The sequence below is a fragment of the Lemur catta genome, chromosome 2, assembly GCF_020740605.2.
Source record: "Lemur catta isolate mLemCat1 chromosome 2, mLemCat1.pri, whole genome shotgun sequence".
In the NCBI taxonomy this organism is placed as follows: domain Eukaryota; kingdom Metazoa; phylum Chordata; class Mammalia; order Primates; family Lemuridae; genus Lemur; species Lemur catta.
This window is the reverse complement of record NC_059129.1, coordinates 74,841,958-74,860,985: the sequence shown is the minus strand read 5'-3', so window position 1 is coordinate 74,860,985 and position 19,028 is coordinate 74,841,958.

The window sequence follows — 19,028 nt, the reverse complement described above, 5'->3', positions numbered from 1 at the left end:
GCATAGCATAGGAGTAGATAATGAAATAGATGTAGATATTGTATTTTTCGATAAAAACACTACTTCTGGTTCTGGTATGGTAAAATTGCTTCTATGAAACAATATCTCCCTCAGAAAATGACTGGAAAACTATATAAACAGTTTTTAAAAATATGTTTGACAACATTGGAGAGCTCTCAAGACAGCAAGAACTTGAGGTAGTAAGATCCTGGAGAGAGAAGTACAGAGATGAGCCCAACATTCAGTGCCCTTTTTCCCCTCAGGCCCTTTGCGGATTCGTGAACAAAAGCCTAGAGTTTGAAATGTTGAGGAGAACTTCAGATAGTTTAATAGGAATTTAGGGACTAAAATTAAAGTTCATAACTTCTTAAAAAGGAGACCCTTCAGAATTTCACTTGGAAACTGTAAAGAACTACAACTTGGGAACATTGGCAATGTGAAAACAACCAATCCTTTTAAAAACTAGAGCCTATCTTAAAATCAGACCAATGTTAGGCTAGATTAAGATTATCTTTTTTATTTAACTGTTTGCTAGAAGCTGAATAAATGGCTCTAAAATCTATGCATTTTCCACAAGATGGTAGATGTACTTATTTATATTAAATATTAATGAAAGCAGAATGCAGATTGCACTTTTAGGTTAATCATCAATAATATTAATAGTTAAAAATCTATAACTAAGAAGCAAATAGAAAGTAGAAATATAATAATAAAAATATTTAATAAATATCCAAAAATGTAAGAAAAGAGAGAAAAAATATAAAACAAATAAGACAGAGAACAAAACATAAGACTATGTACTTAAATCCAAGTACACAGTAACTGCATTATATTAAAATTAGATTAAATTATAGGACAAAAGTGTTAGATTTAATTTTTTAAAATTAAAAGATAAAATACTTTCAGATTAAATAAAAGCCACATGCTGCTTATAGTAAAAGACACAAACTAATTTTAAAAACTCATATGGCTGAAAGTAGATATCTGTCAAGTAGACTGGAAGGCAAAAAGCAGCAAAAAACAAAGTGGGACACTTAATAATAATAAAATTCCAATAATCAGGAGAACAAATTCTAAATATATATGCAACTAATAATACAGGCTCTAAATTTATAAGGTTAAAATAAAAGAGATACAAAGAAATAGAAAAACACAAAATTATGGACTTTAATACACTTCTCGCAGTAACTGATCAAGCAAACAAAAAAAGCCAAAATCAGTAAACTTACAGTGTATTTAAACACCATGATGAACAAACTTTACCAAGTTAACATATATAGTACATGGAACCTAAGATCCACAGAATAAATTGTATTCAAGTGCATCCAAACATTTCTCAAAATTGACCACATACTGGGCAACAATTAAATCTCAACAATTTTCAAAAGATTGAAACCATAGAGAATTTGATTTCTAGTTACAATGAAATCAAGATAGAAGACAATATTTAGATTATTACTAAACCCCAAAATGTTTGGAAATTAAACAATAATTTATCACTAAACCATAGATCAAATAACTTAAAACATTTGTACGCCCTTAATATTTTTAAATTAAAAAAAAACAGCTGTCAATGCAGCTAAAACAGTACTAGATGAGAAAAGTAGTCTCATATTAGGAAAAAAAGAAAAGAATCAATGGAAATTGATGATCTAAACAATTATGTCAAAAATTTAGAAGAAAAAGCAACAAATTAAGCACAAAGAAAAGTAAAAAATGATAAAAATAAGAGCCCAAATTAATAAAATGGAAAAGAAATGTACATGAAAGAGAATTAAAAAAGCTAAAATTTGGCTCATTAAAAAACAATAAAACTAATAATCCTACTAAAACCAATCATGTACAAATACCAATTTCAACAATGGAAAGGTAAACAACTTTAAAATTTTCCTGATAGTTAAAAAGAATTGAAATAGATAAGTTCTGAGAAAAACATAAGTGATAGAGATTGACAGAAGAAATTGAAAATCATAATAGTCACATATGAAAGAAATTCCTGTGAAGAAAACTCCAGCCCCAGAAGGCTTCACTTCCTGGTAAATTCTTCCAGATTTTTAAGGGAATAAAGCAGCAATCTTATACAATTCTTGTGAACTACATAATATGGAAATAGAAAACTCTTCCTGACCCATTTATGAGACAAACATAGCTCTGATTTCAAACCACAATGAGCACACTATATCAAAGGCACTTCACAAATGAGGATATCATAATGGTCAATAAACACAATTGGCCTCATTAATCATTAAGTAAATGCAAATTAAAATAATAATAAGATTCCACTAAACATTCAGAGAATGGCTAAAATTAAAAAGACTAAGAACATCAAACATTGGTGAAGATGTGGAGCAACTAACTGAACCACTCATACATTTCTGGTGGAGGAATAAATTAGTACAAATACTTTGAAAAACCATTTGGCAGAATCTCCTAAAGGTGAACAAATACATGACAAAGCAATTCTACTCCTAGATATATATACCCAACAGAATAGAAGGTTCATCTAAAGACATCTAAATACAGCAGTAATTTTTGTAACGGGAAAAATTAAAATAGTTTGAAAAAATATGTTATATGTATTTAATAGAATGATATAGATCAATAAAATTAGTATTACACCAGCAGCATGGATTAGTTTCTCAAACATATTGAACAAAAGTCAAATGCAAGACTACATGTGATATGGGTCAGGGGTGATGGTTCATACCTGCATTGCCAGCACCTGTGAAAATGCATTGAGCTGTCCACTTCTGATTTGTTTACTTTTCTAAGTGTTTGAACTCAACTAAAATGTTTATTTAAGAAAAAAATTTAATCTGTTAGTTATTTTTTTCATATTAGAGAAATTTACCAGAACAAATATTATATGGGTAAAAAAAAATTTATCAGATTTTCCCAGTTCCCTCAATGGGTTTCTTTACTTATATTGATACTAGATATAGTTTAATTTCCTTAAATAAAAAATTTGGTACCATATATCTATTTATCAATCATATATTTACATATGTATGTTTGTGTTAGTATATATAACATATAATTTGGAATAGGAACATGAACACAAAATAACACTGTTTCTCAGTTGTTTGTTTATTTTGTAATATATAGTTTTTAGTTTTTATATTAAGCATCATAATATTTTAATAAGAATAATAAAAAGTTTATACTTTAGGGAAATAATTCATTCTCTTAAGCAGTCTTTAAACCATACCTTTTAAATACACCAAATATATCATTTGTCAAAACCATATTGATCATATTTGCACCCCATGACTTTGTTGACTTTTTCATTCTTTCTTGACTTTTGCTGTCCAAGACAATTCTAAACTAAAATGACTTCAAAATAAGGTTAAAACATTTTCATTTTCTTATTCAGTTTTACTTTTTATATGATTTCTTACTATTCTTTAAAAATATTTTGGGGAGTTTCCTTCAAATTTGCATGAATGGTTTTTCAGTGTCATTTGAAAGAGGAATGGTTTTATGTATCATTGTGTTTCCTCAAGCAAGACATCAAAATTAAGACATACTTATATCTCTACAGTAACAGAAAGTAAACAATCAAATAAACATTTCTATGTCATATACCTTGGTACTGGGTTTTACTGCTTACTACCAATTTATCAGTTAAGATGAGAATAGCATAATCTTCAAGTTCATTTAGGGAAGTTTGTCATTACAGCATTCTATGTCTACCACAGCCCTCCATGATTCAGTGGATATTTTACTTAGTTGCATATTTTTCTGATTTCAAATTCTGTACAAACTTCCTGTTTTTAGTTACTGAGCCACGTTTTCAATTGAAACCATAAATTTATAAAGACTACATCTTAAAACTATCAGTGACCAACAATCCAAAATTACACATAGAAAGTATTCAAAATTTTTATTTTTATCTCATCAGGAAACTCCCAGCATTAAGTATGCTTATAAACATGTCGATGAAAAAAAACTGTGGCTGGAAATTGAACTAATTTGTAGGAGAAAATATATGTACGTGTAATCAAAAGTAAAAAAAAAAAAATCATTGATTTATTGAGTGACAAGTTTGTTTTTCTGTAACTTGACTGTATACTTCACCCTGAACTCACTCACACAGCTATTGTCTGCTTGCATGGACAAGCCCTTTCCATGTAGCTTTAATACTTTAAGCATGGTCTTTTCTTACTGTTATGGTGGATGGATTGACAATGGTAGACAATGATAAACAAAATGCCTACTTGGCTAAAGCCATAAGGCTCCCCACTAACAAAATGGTAAATCTAATCACACAGAGAACATAAAATTTATTTGTTATCTGGATATTCACAAATAAATGTGAGATTGGTCAATATGAACCAATTTAATTCTACTTATGTTTTCTTCTGAAAGAAGTTAATGTAACATTTTAAGTATACAAGAACTTAGAACTTCTTTTCCTAAACTTTTTTGTGTCCTCAATATAATTCCACTTACTTGAGTACCACAATTTCGGAAGTATTTAAAAACAAAAACAAAAGAAAGGAAAATCTTTTTCTGAAACTCAAGCATCATCCAGTTCATTTCAGTTGAAATTTGAGCCCCAAACTATTGATAATTGTAGTGTATGTAGAGTGCTGTGTGTATCTTTAGAAATGAAGACATAACAAGATTTATTCACCCAGAATCACTGAACTTGTCCACCTCCAACATGAAACTCCAACAGTGGAGACTTCTGTTTCTAGTTCCACCTGTTAAGGAGCTTGGAAGTCACCATTATGTCCTAACAACATGTAAAAAGTCCAACAGACTGAGCCAATGAGAACTCTCTTTGAATCTGTAGGAGAGGTGAGGGAATAGGACAAACCACTGCCTCCAAGACTAGAGAGACAGACAGGTGAACACAGAAAGTCACAGCTTACCAGAGCAGATACTCAGGAGTCAAAACTGTTGCAGGATTCAATGCCAAGATGGGAAAACCTGAGTTACAGTTGACAACTTCCTGGAGGCTTAGTGTGGACAAGCCTAAGAGTTAAAAACTCCATGGGGATGGAGTCATAAGAGGATCTCCATATTTTTGTGAGATTAACCTCCAGGAGCTCAACTAGATGCTCACAATAAATATCAAAAAAATCCCTTTGTGCCTCTGTCAGCGGGAGCAAAATAGAAACCATTTTAAAATACACTAGAGCACTCTGTTCTTAACAGGGGCTCCCTTCAAGAGAAACTAACCAGAACCCAACCTGTTAGGGTGTTACCGGAGCCCAACTGGCTTGGGGTAAGAGAAATAAGGGAAATACCCAACTCCAGCCCACTCTAGCCATCCTGTCCCACCGAAGTGGGCAGAAAAAAACTGAGAAACACTTATAAAGTTCCAAGTCCAGAGGCATGGACTCACCAAAAGACCGAGACCTAACCATATGACTACAGAACTCTTCCCCTCCTCCTACATCTTACTACCACGTTGCTAAAGGCCTATTTACAGTAGTTCCTTTTACCTGGTACATTATGTCTGGCTACCAAGAAAATATTACATAACATACCAGAAAACATAAAACATAATTGGAAGAGACACAGCAAGCACCAGATATGGCAGAGATGTTAAAATTATCAGACTGGTGATTTAAAACAACTATGACTAATCTGCTAAATGGCCTAATGGCTAAAGCAGACAGCATGTAAGAACAGATGAGCAACATATCTATCAAGCCATAAAAATATAAATAGGAACTTTAAATGTATATTAATAACTGAAAGGATCCAGTCTGAAGAGGCTATAAACTGCATGATTCCAGCTATATGACATTTGGGAAAAGGAAAAACTGTGGAGACAGGGTTTGGCCAGCGGACTTGGGGAGAGAGAGGGAGGAAATGGGAGAGGGTAGGGATATCAATATACAGAGCACAGAGGAGTTTTAAGGCAGTGAAAATACTCTATGTGATACTACAACGGTAGTTACATGTCATTTATACATTTGTCCAAACCCATAGAACACACAACGCCAAGAGTGAACCATAATGTAAACTACGAACTTTGGGTAATTATGATGTGTCAATGTAGGTTCATCAATTATAACAAATGTACCCCTCTGGTGGAGGATGTTGATAATGGGGAGTCTATGCTTGTGTAGGGGCCCAGGGTACATGAGATATTTCTATACTGCCCTCTCAATTTTGCTATGAACATAAAGCTACTTAAAACAATAAGGTCTTTTAAAAAATTGTATTTGATGACAAAGAGAGATGCCTACACTGTGTATTAGTGTTTCATTGGCTCAAATGAATAAATGTAAGAGTAATTAACATGTATGGTTTGGATACACACTGCCTCTTTGAATCTACCACTGCCTCTAACAGCAGTGACTTGCATACTACAATTTAGGCACACTGGCTTCCTTTCAGTTCCTTCCCACCCGGGGGAATTTTCACAAGTGGTTTGCTTTGCTTTGTAAGGGATCACTCTCTCTCTCTCTCCCTCTCTCTCTCTCTCTCTCTCTCTCTCTCTCTCTCACACACACACACACACACACACACACACACACACACACACACACACTTCACCTTGCTAGTCAATGTTCATCTTTCAGATCTCAGTTTGAATGCCATATATTAGCTAGATTAGATTCTCTTGATTATATGTCTCTATAGGACTCAGAAATTCTCCACATTTGCTTCAAATTCAACAGGGCCCAGAATTGTCATCATCATGTTTTCTAACTTTTATGTGGTGTTTCATCATTGCAAAAACACTTTCTTGCTCATTTTTCTTCTACTCATGGAAACAGCACTTTATATCATATGGAGGCAACATCAAGTGTGTGGGCTCTGGAATCGTACCACCTGGCTTGCCCTCCCAACTCTACCATTTAATAGTTGTAAGACATGACAAGATAGTTAAGTCCTCTGCACTTCCACCCCTCATTCCCTTTAGGGAACAATTATGGCACCTATATCATAGGAACTGGAACAGTTATTTATAATTATTTAATAAATACTAGCATTTGTTATTTCTTCCCTCACTTTTTAGATGAAGCTAAGTCGCTTGGTCAAGATCAAACCAATAGTGTTTATTTCTTTTACAAGTCATTTTTGGGCTTTCTTTTACAAACTGAATTATCATTTATGCTATTATCATAAATAATTTGAAAATTAACACTTCAGTCCAAGAGATTGTGTAGATAATTTTAACAAAGGCAAGTCCTTCCTAAAAGTCCCTCATTTCAGTTTTCTAAATGACTGGCTGTTTTTAGATTTATGTGCAAGAAAAAACGTTTTTCAGAGTCCTATTTTTAGTCTAATGCATTGATATTTCCTACAGATGACATGCTGTAGCAATTGAAAACAGCACAAAAAAGAAAAAGAGAAACAAAGGTTATGACATTTCACATTGAATGCCAAGCCCTCTCGGCATTAGCAAACAGAGCCTCTTTTTGTTAAATTCTGTATCCAGAAATTTTGACCTTTGTCTCTTTATTCAGTGATGACTTTAGGCATATATTAATGGTTTATACAGTTTTTTCCTACACATTTATTCTTTTTGATTTTTATTTTATTTCCCATTTACAAATTATTTTACTCTTATTTATAAAGAAAAAAATCTGTCTTCTCTTTCTTTTTTGTTTATTGACATTGACTGATAATTGTCCAATAGAAATATAAAATGACTCAGAACTTCTCACCCTGACACTACTGTTTATAAGAATATTTTTCCTCACATACTAGAGTTGACCTGGTTCCCCCATCTTATTTGCGGTTTCTTTGGACTCTCTTCCATTTAAAATTATTGAAGAAACAGAAGTGGATGGAAACTTTACAGGAATATTCCCAGTTTTTAATACATAAAATTATTTTAGTATTTGTTTCTCAAGTATGACCATACATGTCAAGTGGCTATCAACTTGTAATCTTTTCTTAAGCAATTTGCTGGTGTTTGCCTTCATTTCTCAATGATATTCAGGATCCTAGAGTTCAAATACAGAGCTCTTCTTCTGCACCCCTCCTGGACTGCAGGAAATCCTGGGAGTGGTACTTCACCCCCTTCTTTTTCTTCCTAGGAACAAATGTTTTTCACACCCTGTTTCTTTATTCCTATCAGGTCTTCTGCCCTCAGAAATAGGATTTTTATTATTACTACTATGTTGAATTGCAGGTGAGAGTGAACATCTCTGATTTTTCCTTCCAGATTTTATAGGGAAAGCATCAGGTTTTCACCACTAAGTATGATATTAGCTATATTTTCTTAGAGAAGGAAAGTAACAAGTGTTTGGTGAGGGTATGGAGCAATTGGAATCTTTAGGTATTGCTGACGAGAATATAAAATGGTACAGCTGCTATGGAAAACAGTATGGCAGTTCCTCAAAAAATTAAACATAAGAGTACCATATGATCCAGCAATTCCACTCCTAGGTATATAGCCAACAGAATTGAAAATAAGGACTTAGATGTTTGTACACCAGTGTTTATCAACATTATTCACCATAACCAAAAGGTATGAAAAACCCAGTGTTCATCAATAGATTAATAGATAAGCAAAATATGGTATATACATACAATGGAATAGTATTCCACCATAAAAGGAAATGAAATATCGTTGTACACTATAATATGAATGGACCTTGAAAACATTTTGCTTAGTGAAATAAGGCAAACACAGGACAGATATTATATTATTCCACTTAAATGAGGAACCTAGAATAAGAAATTCATGGAGACATAAAGTAGAATAAAAGTTCCAGGGCCTGGAGAGTGGGGGAAGGAGTTATTGTTTAATGGGTATGGAGGTTTTAGTAGGGATGATGGAAAAGTCCTAGGAATAGATAGTGGAGATAGTTATAAGGCATTGTAATGTATTTAATGCCACTGAATTATATACTTTCAAGGAGTTAAAATGAAAAATTTTATGTTATGTATATTTTACAAGAATAAAAATATTATAAAATAACTGTACACAGCAGACTCATAAATTCACTTTTCAAAGTAATTTTTCTTCATTACATTCATTGTGCATATAAAGAGTATATACAAAATTTGATGACACTAGATTTCCTTTAATAAACTACTTCTAATTCAGTAACATTTGCTTTGGAGATTTTTGTGAAGTGAGGTTTAAATTTAAATACATGAAAGAAAAAATATTGAAAAATATGGCTGCTGTGAATGTTGCCTAACTTTTTAAAAAATATACTTGTTAATAGTCATTTACTGTGATACCACAGTCACTTCAGTTATGTGAACAATGTTGTTTGTGTGTCATTTCTATTAATTTCTACATGCCTTTTGCAAGCAATGTTGACAGAGATAATTGCTTTAAAGAATGGAAATTGCATTTTGCCAAAAGGAGTGGGATAAAACAGTAGAAAGTTTGCATTTTCTTCAAAATGCTAAACTTATGAATTCCGTGTGGACTCTAATTTTGGTTGCTCAAGCTTGCCAGTCCTTCTGGATGAGATGTATGATTGGAATTTACTTGAGTCTTTTTTTTTTTTAATTGAAGACGTGGAGACTGAAAATTTTCAATTCAAGATTCTAAGGTTTTCTTTATGATAATGGCAACTAGTATTAATTTTATAGCATCAGTGGTCCTATGCACATGGGGCCTGGCTTGAGCAGCAAATGTGAAATATCTCAAGTACAAATAATTCAGCATGTCAAATATCACTGAGATGGCACATTATCTGCGGACCTTAACATTTCTTCAATTCCTTTTGAACCTCAGTAGCTCACAGTGTTTAAGCACTTGGATTCCAGAATCAGTCTGCATGTATTCAACTTTCAGCTTTACCATTTATTAGCTATGGAATTCTGAACAAGGTATTTACCCTGTTTTTACTTCATTTTCCTTCCCTGTAAAGTGGGGATAATGATAGATCATAGATCTATCTAGATCATAGAACTGGGGTGAAGCTTAAACCGAAAGCATTTAAAACACTGTCACAGAGCAAATATATATAAGTGAGTCAACTTTTCCCCAAGGTACACTTCTGTCCACTCAACACTAGTTAATGTTTTAGATTAACATTTCAATCTTCAGTCTGTTCTTTTACTTAATAAAGCTTTATCCTTTTTGCTGCCAGGTTACTTGTATTTTTCTAAAAGCATGCCTTTATTCTTTTGCTCCAGTTTGTTTATTTTGGGGATAAACATTTCTCCTCAAGGATGACATGCTTTCCATGAGTGACCGTGCTGTCTTTGTAACCAAATCATGGCTCTTATTTTTTGTATCCGGCAACCATCTTTGTTTATAGTGGTTCTATTAACAGATGGTGGTGCCAGGTAAAGATTTTACCACAAATGACAGGAATATTTTGTTTGGTTCTAGTTTATCTAGAAAGTTAAGTTTTAAAAACCTCATCAGTTACTACCATGTCCCGAATCTTCAATGTCTTGTATTAACTTTAAAATGTCAGAAATCATAGTTCATGATGTATATTAGCTTTCTTTAATAAAATATCCCAAGGAAAATCTCTAAGAGAATAATTATTTTACTTATTTTTTTGTATTATATAACTTTCAAAAGTAAAACAATGTCTTGTCCTTGGATTCTTACTTACCAACAACAGTAGGAAATCATACAGTGTAGACTAACAAATCATTGGATTTTAACAAACTATGGCAAATAATAACATCATTATTTATATTTTTTAAATATTAGATAATTCTCTGGAATGTTACTAACCATGTCTTTGTTATTATTTCTAGAAAATCTCTTGAAAATATTCACCACTAAAATATAATTTGAATTCATCATAAGTCAATATTCTAAAATATTTCTGATTCTGAATGCAAGGTGTCTTTAGTGTTTTTAATTTGACATAATTACTTCTATGGGAAATCTTTTAAACTATGACAAATAATTAAGAATATCAAATTTAGTGGCCGGGCGCGGTGGCTCACGCCTGTAATCCTAGCACTCTGGGAGGCCGAGGCGGGTGGATCACTCGAGGTCAGGAGTTCGAGACCAGCCTGAGCAAGAGCGAGACTCCGTCTCTACTAAAAATAGAAAGAAATTATCTGGCCAACTAAAAATATATATAGCAAAAAAAATTAGCCGGGCATGGTGGCACATGCCTGTAGTCCCAGCTACTCGGGAGGCTGAGGCAGTAGGATCGCTTAAGCCCAGGAGTGTGAGGTTGCTGTGAGCTAGGCTGATGCCACGGCACTCACTCTAGCCTGGGCAACAAAGTGAGACTCTGTCTCAAAAAAAAAAAAAAAAAAAAGAATATCAAATTTATTTGAAAATAGAATTATCTATAAGGAGTATAAATAATTTCACAAGTGGCAAAGATAAGTTATATTAGGAGAGATGCCATTGAGAAAATAAGATTCCTGGACATTAATTATTGCCTCAGATGAAATGGATATTATACTTATACATTCATTAATTAATTCTTCAAACATATACTGAAGGCTCCCTACAGCTTCATGACATAAGGCATCACCATTGAAAAATGTATTCCTTTATAGATAACGTTGACCAAGAAATGTTATCCAAAAAAATCTCAGTCAAAAGATAAATAGAATTCAGAGCTATGTGCTTATTTAGTAATTGTTGAGATACCTTCTACTTGTGTCAAAATGGCCTCTTTTTCTCTGAAATTCTATTAAAGGAACTTTTTCTGAAAATATTTTTCTCCCCAATATCATCTGGTTTAAGTTATCTCAAAATTAGAAGTTCTTATTTAAAGACATGGGGAGCTTTTGTTAGAAGCACAAATTTATTAGAAGACATAAATCTTTTTAGATTTATAAAAGAAGTTTGTTTAATAAGATATATTGTTAATAGTTTTAAATATAAAACCAGTTTTCCCCTCAGCTTTACTTCTCAGCCAATGAGTTGTCTAATCCAAGTGCTTCTGTAATTCCTATCATGTTTAATTACAGTGCATATTCAGAAAATTTTCCCATTATTTAATGAGCTCAATTATCTATAAATAACCTGCCTTTCCCAGCTCTGGTTCAGGGAAACAATTAAAAGTAATTTGATAAACGGTTAGAAAGAGCTTTTAGCAACACAAATGTCAGTGTTTTTGGCTTGTCTGTGGAGACTAAACAAAATAAAGAACACATTAGTAAATAGTCATAAGACTTTCAAGGTTTGGAAATATTTACTTAGATCATTTTGAAAGATTGAAACATAGCAAACAAGTTCTTAGCTGAGTTCAGATTTCTTTTATTCTGTCTAAACTAAGCCTGGGTTAATAGTACACAGGAAGTCAAACAATGGTTCTCACCCTGTTTTGCTATCCCCCAAACAGATGATTATAACAAAATTCCTGTAGTAATAGAGGTTCATGAAAGTCATATTCTGTGGGAGAATGGGACAACAGTAATCCTTGATTTTACTGGAAACAATATTCTGTAGTTTGAAACAGTCTTTCAGGTGAATCTGAACCATTTTCCTGCCTCCATACTTATCCTTCTCTACCAACTCTTAAAAAGAGGTTGTACAGGAAACTGTCCTCTGCATTTGAGCAGGTGCCAATGGTTCTTTTTGAAATGAGATGTCCACCTATGAGCTAAGTCCAAAAATCAATTTGATGGTAGGGGAGGCAGAGTAGTGACCTCCAAAGATATCCATGCCCTAATCCCCAGAAATGTGAATATGTTATTACACATGGCAAAAGGGACTTTGCAGATATGATTAGAGTAATGACATTGCAATGGGGAGATTATTCTGGATTATCCAGTAGGCCCAATCACACAAGCCTTTAAAATTAGAGAATCATTCCCAGCTATGACCAGTAAGTGATGTGACAACATAAAAAGGGTCAGGGAGAGGCAAACCTGCTGTCTTTGAAGATAGAGGAATAGGTCCATGAGCCAAGGAATGAGGGAAGCCTCGAGAAGCTGGAACAGGTTAGGAATAGATTCTCCCCTAGAGCCTGCAGAAAGGAACACAGTCCTGCTGATACCTAGATGTTAGCCCAGTGAGACCCATGTCATACCTCTGACTTACAGAACCATAAGATAACAGATTCATGTTGTTTTCAGCCACTAAGTTTATGGTAATTTGTACAGCAGCACTAGAAAACTAATGCAGACAGCAATGAGATTTTGACTTTGATTACTCTTTCTTAAGAAGTGTCAGATAGCAGCTAATTACTCAACTGGCATCATAGACTTTTGAGTATATTACAAACTCATTCTCAAACTTATTTGCAAGCAAGTAACACTCATTCTTTCACAATCATGTGGTTTGAATGTTTTCATGGAACTCAGTTAACAATTTCAAGCTTACTCAAAATTTCCGTAATAAAACAGAAATAATCACTTAGCCACCTGCAAAAAATGAACATAGTCTCAATTATTCAGTTTCCAAAGCAAGATAAGCATGATTTGGTATTTTCTTCCAAAGCATGCCAAGATTACATGTAATATAATATAACAAAACACTGGATAAAATAAAATTTTTAATGAGATCTGTTTACTAGTTTTTGACAATCTGGGCTTTAGAATCTTAAATGTAATAATCGAGTAGGGTATCTTCAGTTTGTTTTAAAAAAGACAGATGCTATTTAATTTGTTATTCTTGATACACATATATATTAAACTGTGTATTAATAATTGAGAATACATATGTATATTTGGGAGATGTACTCCATATCTTTGACCAAGAGGAAGCTCACTGCAAAGCAAATGTGCAGTTTCTTGGCTGGACAGTCTCTATGGGTAGATCTGCTCACCACCCTGCAAAGCAGTTGATGAGATTGGAGACCATGAAGTAGGGCTGATACACTGCCCTCCTCCTTTGTGCTGTTGACAATTGAATGCACACACACAGACACCAAGGTTCAAGTAGCACTTTACACAACACATGTGATGGTAAAATTGGAAGAGGGTAAAGGAAGCACATAGGAACATTTTAAAAATACTTTATGATGATTAATCTAGAGCATATTGTGCTCATATCTAATATTCTCCTCTGGAAAATGAGTCACTTTTCAACTGCAGAAGAGTGATACAGAATAAAAATCATACCTACTGTATACATTTTTATAAGTAGTGAACCATCATAAGGACTTGTGTTTTCATATCCTTGATATAGGTTTTTAATGTTTTTGGAAATACAGAAATAAGTAAGAATTCCCTAGTGATGATAATTTCAATAGCATTTTGTGATGTAGAAATTGTCCACCAATATTGCAGTTTATATATAACTCATTCATTGTATCAGTCAGGATATAGTCAGAAGATGGAAATCATATCAATTATTGAACAGAGAGAATTTAAATAAAGATTTGTTAACTTGGTGTTATATAAAGTTGTTAACTAGGTAACTGAGAGGATAAAAGAAAAGAACACAAAAAGACCATGCACGGAGCCAGTAACTGTAGGAAGTAGGTAGTACCCCTCCATGGAGGCTGGAGGAATAAAGGGAAGAGGTTGGAGTGGCCCCAGGACCTGAGAGCTGGGGTGAAAGGGGAGATCTGCTCTGCTGATGTAGACTGAGCTCAGAGGAAAGCCCCATGTGACTCAGAACCCTGAGGATTAAACATTGGCCAGCTGGTGTCTCTAAGGGGGCAGGATAAGGCCAGTTCTGCTGGTGTTGAACAAACTGCAAACAGGATTGTGCTGTTGCCTCAAAAGGAACTGCCACATGCAGAGGGGCAACACAATACTGGGATGTTGCTCACAGGAATGGCAAGTAGCCAGAAAGCAAATAGGGAGGAGCAATTAAACCCCTTCCTCCCTCGCCAGGTTTGGAGTTTTGATTTCACGGCCCCTACTGGAAGAACTTAACAGGGAGCCAGCTCCAGCATTAGAAAGCAGAGTATAGAAGGTGGGTTTGAAATTGAGATAATAATTTAATAAATTTAATTCAGTCAAAAGCACCTGTAATTGACAACATTTGGAATTTTTAGACTTTATTAATTAGTAGACTACAACCAAATGGAGGACTTGGTACTTTTTTCTTTTTTGAGACAGTCTCACTCTGTTGCCCTGGGTAGAGTACTGTGGCATCAGCCTAGCTCACAACAACCTCAAACTCCTGGGCTCAAGCTCTCCTGCTGCCTCAGCCACCCGAGTGGCTGGGACTACAGGCAAGTGCCACTATGATCAACTAATTATTCTATTTTTAGTAGAGACAGGGGTCTCACTCTTGCTCAGGCTGGTCTCGATCTCCTGAGCTCGAGTGATCCTCCCGCCTTGGCCTGCCAGAGTGCTAGGATTACAGGCGTGAGCCACCACACCTGGCTGAGGACTTGGTACTTTTGTTCATGCTATATCATCAGCTTGAAATTCTCTTCCTCTTCATATTTACATGTCTTCATCTTTCCCATAATTCAAATCCAGCACCATGACACCAACCTCCATAATCACCCAACTAAAAGTCCTTTCTTCCTTCTAGGAACTCCCATAGCATTTTGTTTCTACTTCTTCTGTGCTATCACTTCCCACTGTATGTTATGGTTGTGTAGAAACTTCTATAGGGCACCTTAGAGGAAGGAGCTGTGGCTAATTTTTTTACTTAGCATAGTGTCTGGAGAGCAGTAAGTGTTGAGAGAAGAACTGATTCTCCCATAACCAGAAGAGAAGGACCCATATTCTTGTAGATTTGCAGGGATTTGGAGTGACTCAGACCACTTTTTATTAACATTCAGCATCAAAACCCTGCCTGGAGATGAAGGAAACTTATCCCTTCACCATCCTATCTTTCCCACTGAGAAGCTCTGTTAAAACTTGTGCACTGTTATCCTTTTAGAGGATAATGAACTTGTGTCTAATTCACCCTGTGGAACCACTTTGTGTTTAGTTTGGAGAGAGGGGAACTTGTAGACCCATTCTAATTTACCTTCTTCTGGAGTCAGGTATAAGGACCATCAACAAGCAGGACACTATCCTTGCTGATGAGATTGCTTTATTATACAAAGTCCAAGGGGAGGAGTTGAGTAGAAAATATTTACAAAGCATGTGGAAAACATAAAGTGCTATCAAATACTAAACAATATCAGCATTTGAAATATGAAGAGAGGAAAAATATAGCAAGAGTGGTGTCATAATGTCACCAAATGAGTCACTGGGAAGACCGAGATTTGTAAGCTATAAATTATTGCCCCATTTGTACTCATTTCTGCTGTCTCAAACATTCCTTTTATGCTTACAGTCAAAATATTAATATGTGTGTGAGTCATCATAAAAGAGGACTGGTTAGTTTTAGTTCATTAATTCAATAAATATTTATTTAACACCTACTAGTTGTCAGAACACCATTAGCCATTGGCAAGAGAGTTGTTAACACAGAGCCTGTACCTTCACAAAACTTTGATTCTGAAGTATTATTCAGGGTAATATAATATGCAGAATAATATAATATTTCTTATAAAATGTGAAAATTAAAGCTTAAAAAAAACCCTTGTCAAATAAAGGTGTGCTTCCCTGAGGGTGTATATACCAAATCTTTGGAGCTGGAAAGCAGAAGGTTGAGCATGATATTTTAGGTGTGTCTTACTTATCAAGAAGGAAAGAGGGTTTTAAAAGGGTTGTGAAAAACATTTTCATGTTTCTCACTTGGTAGACTGAGATAGAAATGGAGGACACACTTTTAAACACACGTTCAGGATTTTCAGAATTAGTAAAAGTCTTGAGGCATTTTTATGTCAGCGACTTGCATTACCAAACTTAGAAGATGCAACAACTGCACCAAATCCAGTCTAACAGTCACCTCACAATGGAGAGGAAACGCGGGGTTCATCAGAGCACCCAACTTGGCTTGGAGTTCCTTTTAAAACTCTTATGGAAATATTTTTGATTAGCAACCAAAACATTTTCTACAATGTTAACTTGGCATTTACATAAGAAGCTTCTTTTGTTAGAAAAGTAAAAGTGATAATCTGGGTTATTCGGCTAAGTTTAAAGATATTTGGTGGTTGCAGACGCAATGTACCTAAAAATAAAAATCAGTCTCCCAAAGGTTTTGCCTACTCAATACAACTCAGTTATTAAAAGCCTTTAAACAGAAACATATCATATTTCCCACATTTTAAAAATGCACATTTTTCATACTTTGGCATATCTGATATAGGGATTTGCCTTTAAAATGTTTGGCATACCGAATCTATTTTTATTTCATTGCTACATCTTACAGCTGATTGTTTCGCAGAATATAAAAAACTACGGTGCCTGACTTGAATAAGAACAAACAATTCTTTCTAAATGGTGATTATTATTGAAAACATAGAGCTGTTCATTTTTTAATTATGGCATAAGAATAAATGATATATGGCCAGAGAAATAACAAAGCAAGTGTTTTAAAATTTTAAATCTTTCACATCTTTAATGATTGACAATCAAAATAAGATTCAAAAAGATGCATATCTGCATAATGAACAATGAGTTTTGCCAAACGATTAAATATATCATCCTTTTTGTTTTATTAAGTTACATTGCAATGGAAAATAAAAGTAATTTGTGTAAAACTAAGCAATTTCTTACATCAGCCAAAGATTCCATTACTGAATGGACTGCTCTGGCATTTAAATATTAGACTAAAGAATTGGTGTCATCGTACAATGGTATAATCCATAAATAAAATCTAAGATGTGTTCTAAATGCCCTTAATAGATCATGAATGGAGTATAGAAAATCAGAAATGCACTAACCTTAATAGGTATAAAATGGGAATCAACATAACTGATTTGATTTTGCATGAAGTTTCACCATCAAAATTTAAAATACTACTTTGATGACAACTCTGAATTTTTGTCTATATCTGGGGTCAATTCTAGGAAAAATAGCAGTTGGTCAGTTCAGCCTTTCATGTCACCTCCCATCTTCTCCATGAATACCATCCTTGCTTGCTTATTTTTCTAGGGAGAATGTGTATTATATTATTTAGCCCTAATTAAGAAGGAAATCCTGCCATTTTTATCAATATGGATGAACTTGGTGGACATTATGCTAAATGAAGTAAACCAGATGTAGAACAACAAATATGCGTACTATATGATCTCACTTATATGTGGAACCTAAAATAATCAAATTCATAGAAGCAGAGAGTAGAACGTTGGTTGCCAGGGCCCAGGGGAAAGGGAAAATGGGGAGATGTTGGTCAAAGGGTACATAGATTCAGCTGTGCAGGATGAATAAGATCTGGAGATCTAATGTACAACACTGTGACTATAGTTAACAATACTGTATTGTATACTTGAGATTTGTTAAGGAAGTAGATCTTAAGTGTTCTCATCACAGAAAAATAATAGAAAGAAAAAACTTAAAGGAAAGGAAAAGAAAAATGGTAACTGTGAGGCGATTGATATATTAATTAGCTTCATTGTAGTGATTATTTTATAATGTTTATGTATATCAAAACATCAAGTTGTACACCTTAAATATATATAAATTTTATGGTGAATTATACCTCAATAAAGCTGGGGGGAAAGAAGAAAAAAAAGAAAGTGACTTCAATACAACCCAGGGAAGAGGAAAAATAATGTGAGACACACATCAGAGGATCATTCAAACTGAAAAGAGTAAAAAAGCAAAGTTGCTATTATATCAGAAGTAAAACAAAACTCACAATGACCCACTGGTCATTCACAAGCATGTTGTTAAATTTCCATGTGTTTGTATAGCTTCCAAAGTTCCTCTCATTATTGATTTCTGGTTTTCTTCCATTGTGGTCAGAGAAAACATTTGATAGGATTTCAATATTTGAATTTTTTCAGATGTGTTTTGTGGCCTAACATACGATCTATGTGCTGAGAGGAATGTGATACTTTGTTGCTACTGAATGAAATGTTCTGTAAATATATATTAGGTCCATTTGGTCTGCAGTGAAGATTAAGTCTGGTGTATCTTTATTGATTTTCTGTCTGGATGATCCGCCCAAAGCTAAAAATCGGAGGTTAAAGTCTCTAGCTAATGTGATACTGGGGACTATCTCTTTCTTTAGCTCTAATAATATTTGCTTTATGTATCTGGGTACTCCAGTTTGGGGGTACATAAGTATTTAGAATCATTATATCCTCATGCTGAGCTGACCCCTTTATTATTATATAATGACCTTCTTTGTCTCTTTCTACAGTTTTTGTCTTCAAATCTATTTTATCTGATATAATTATTTATAAGTATAT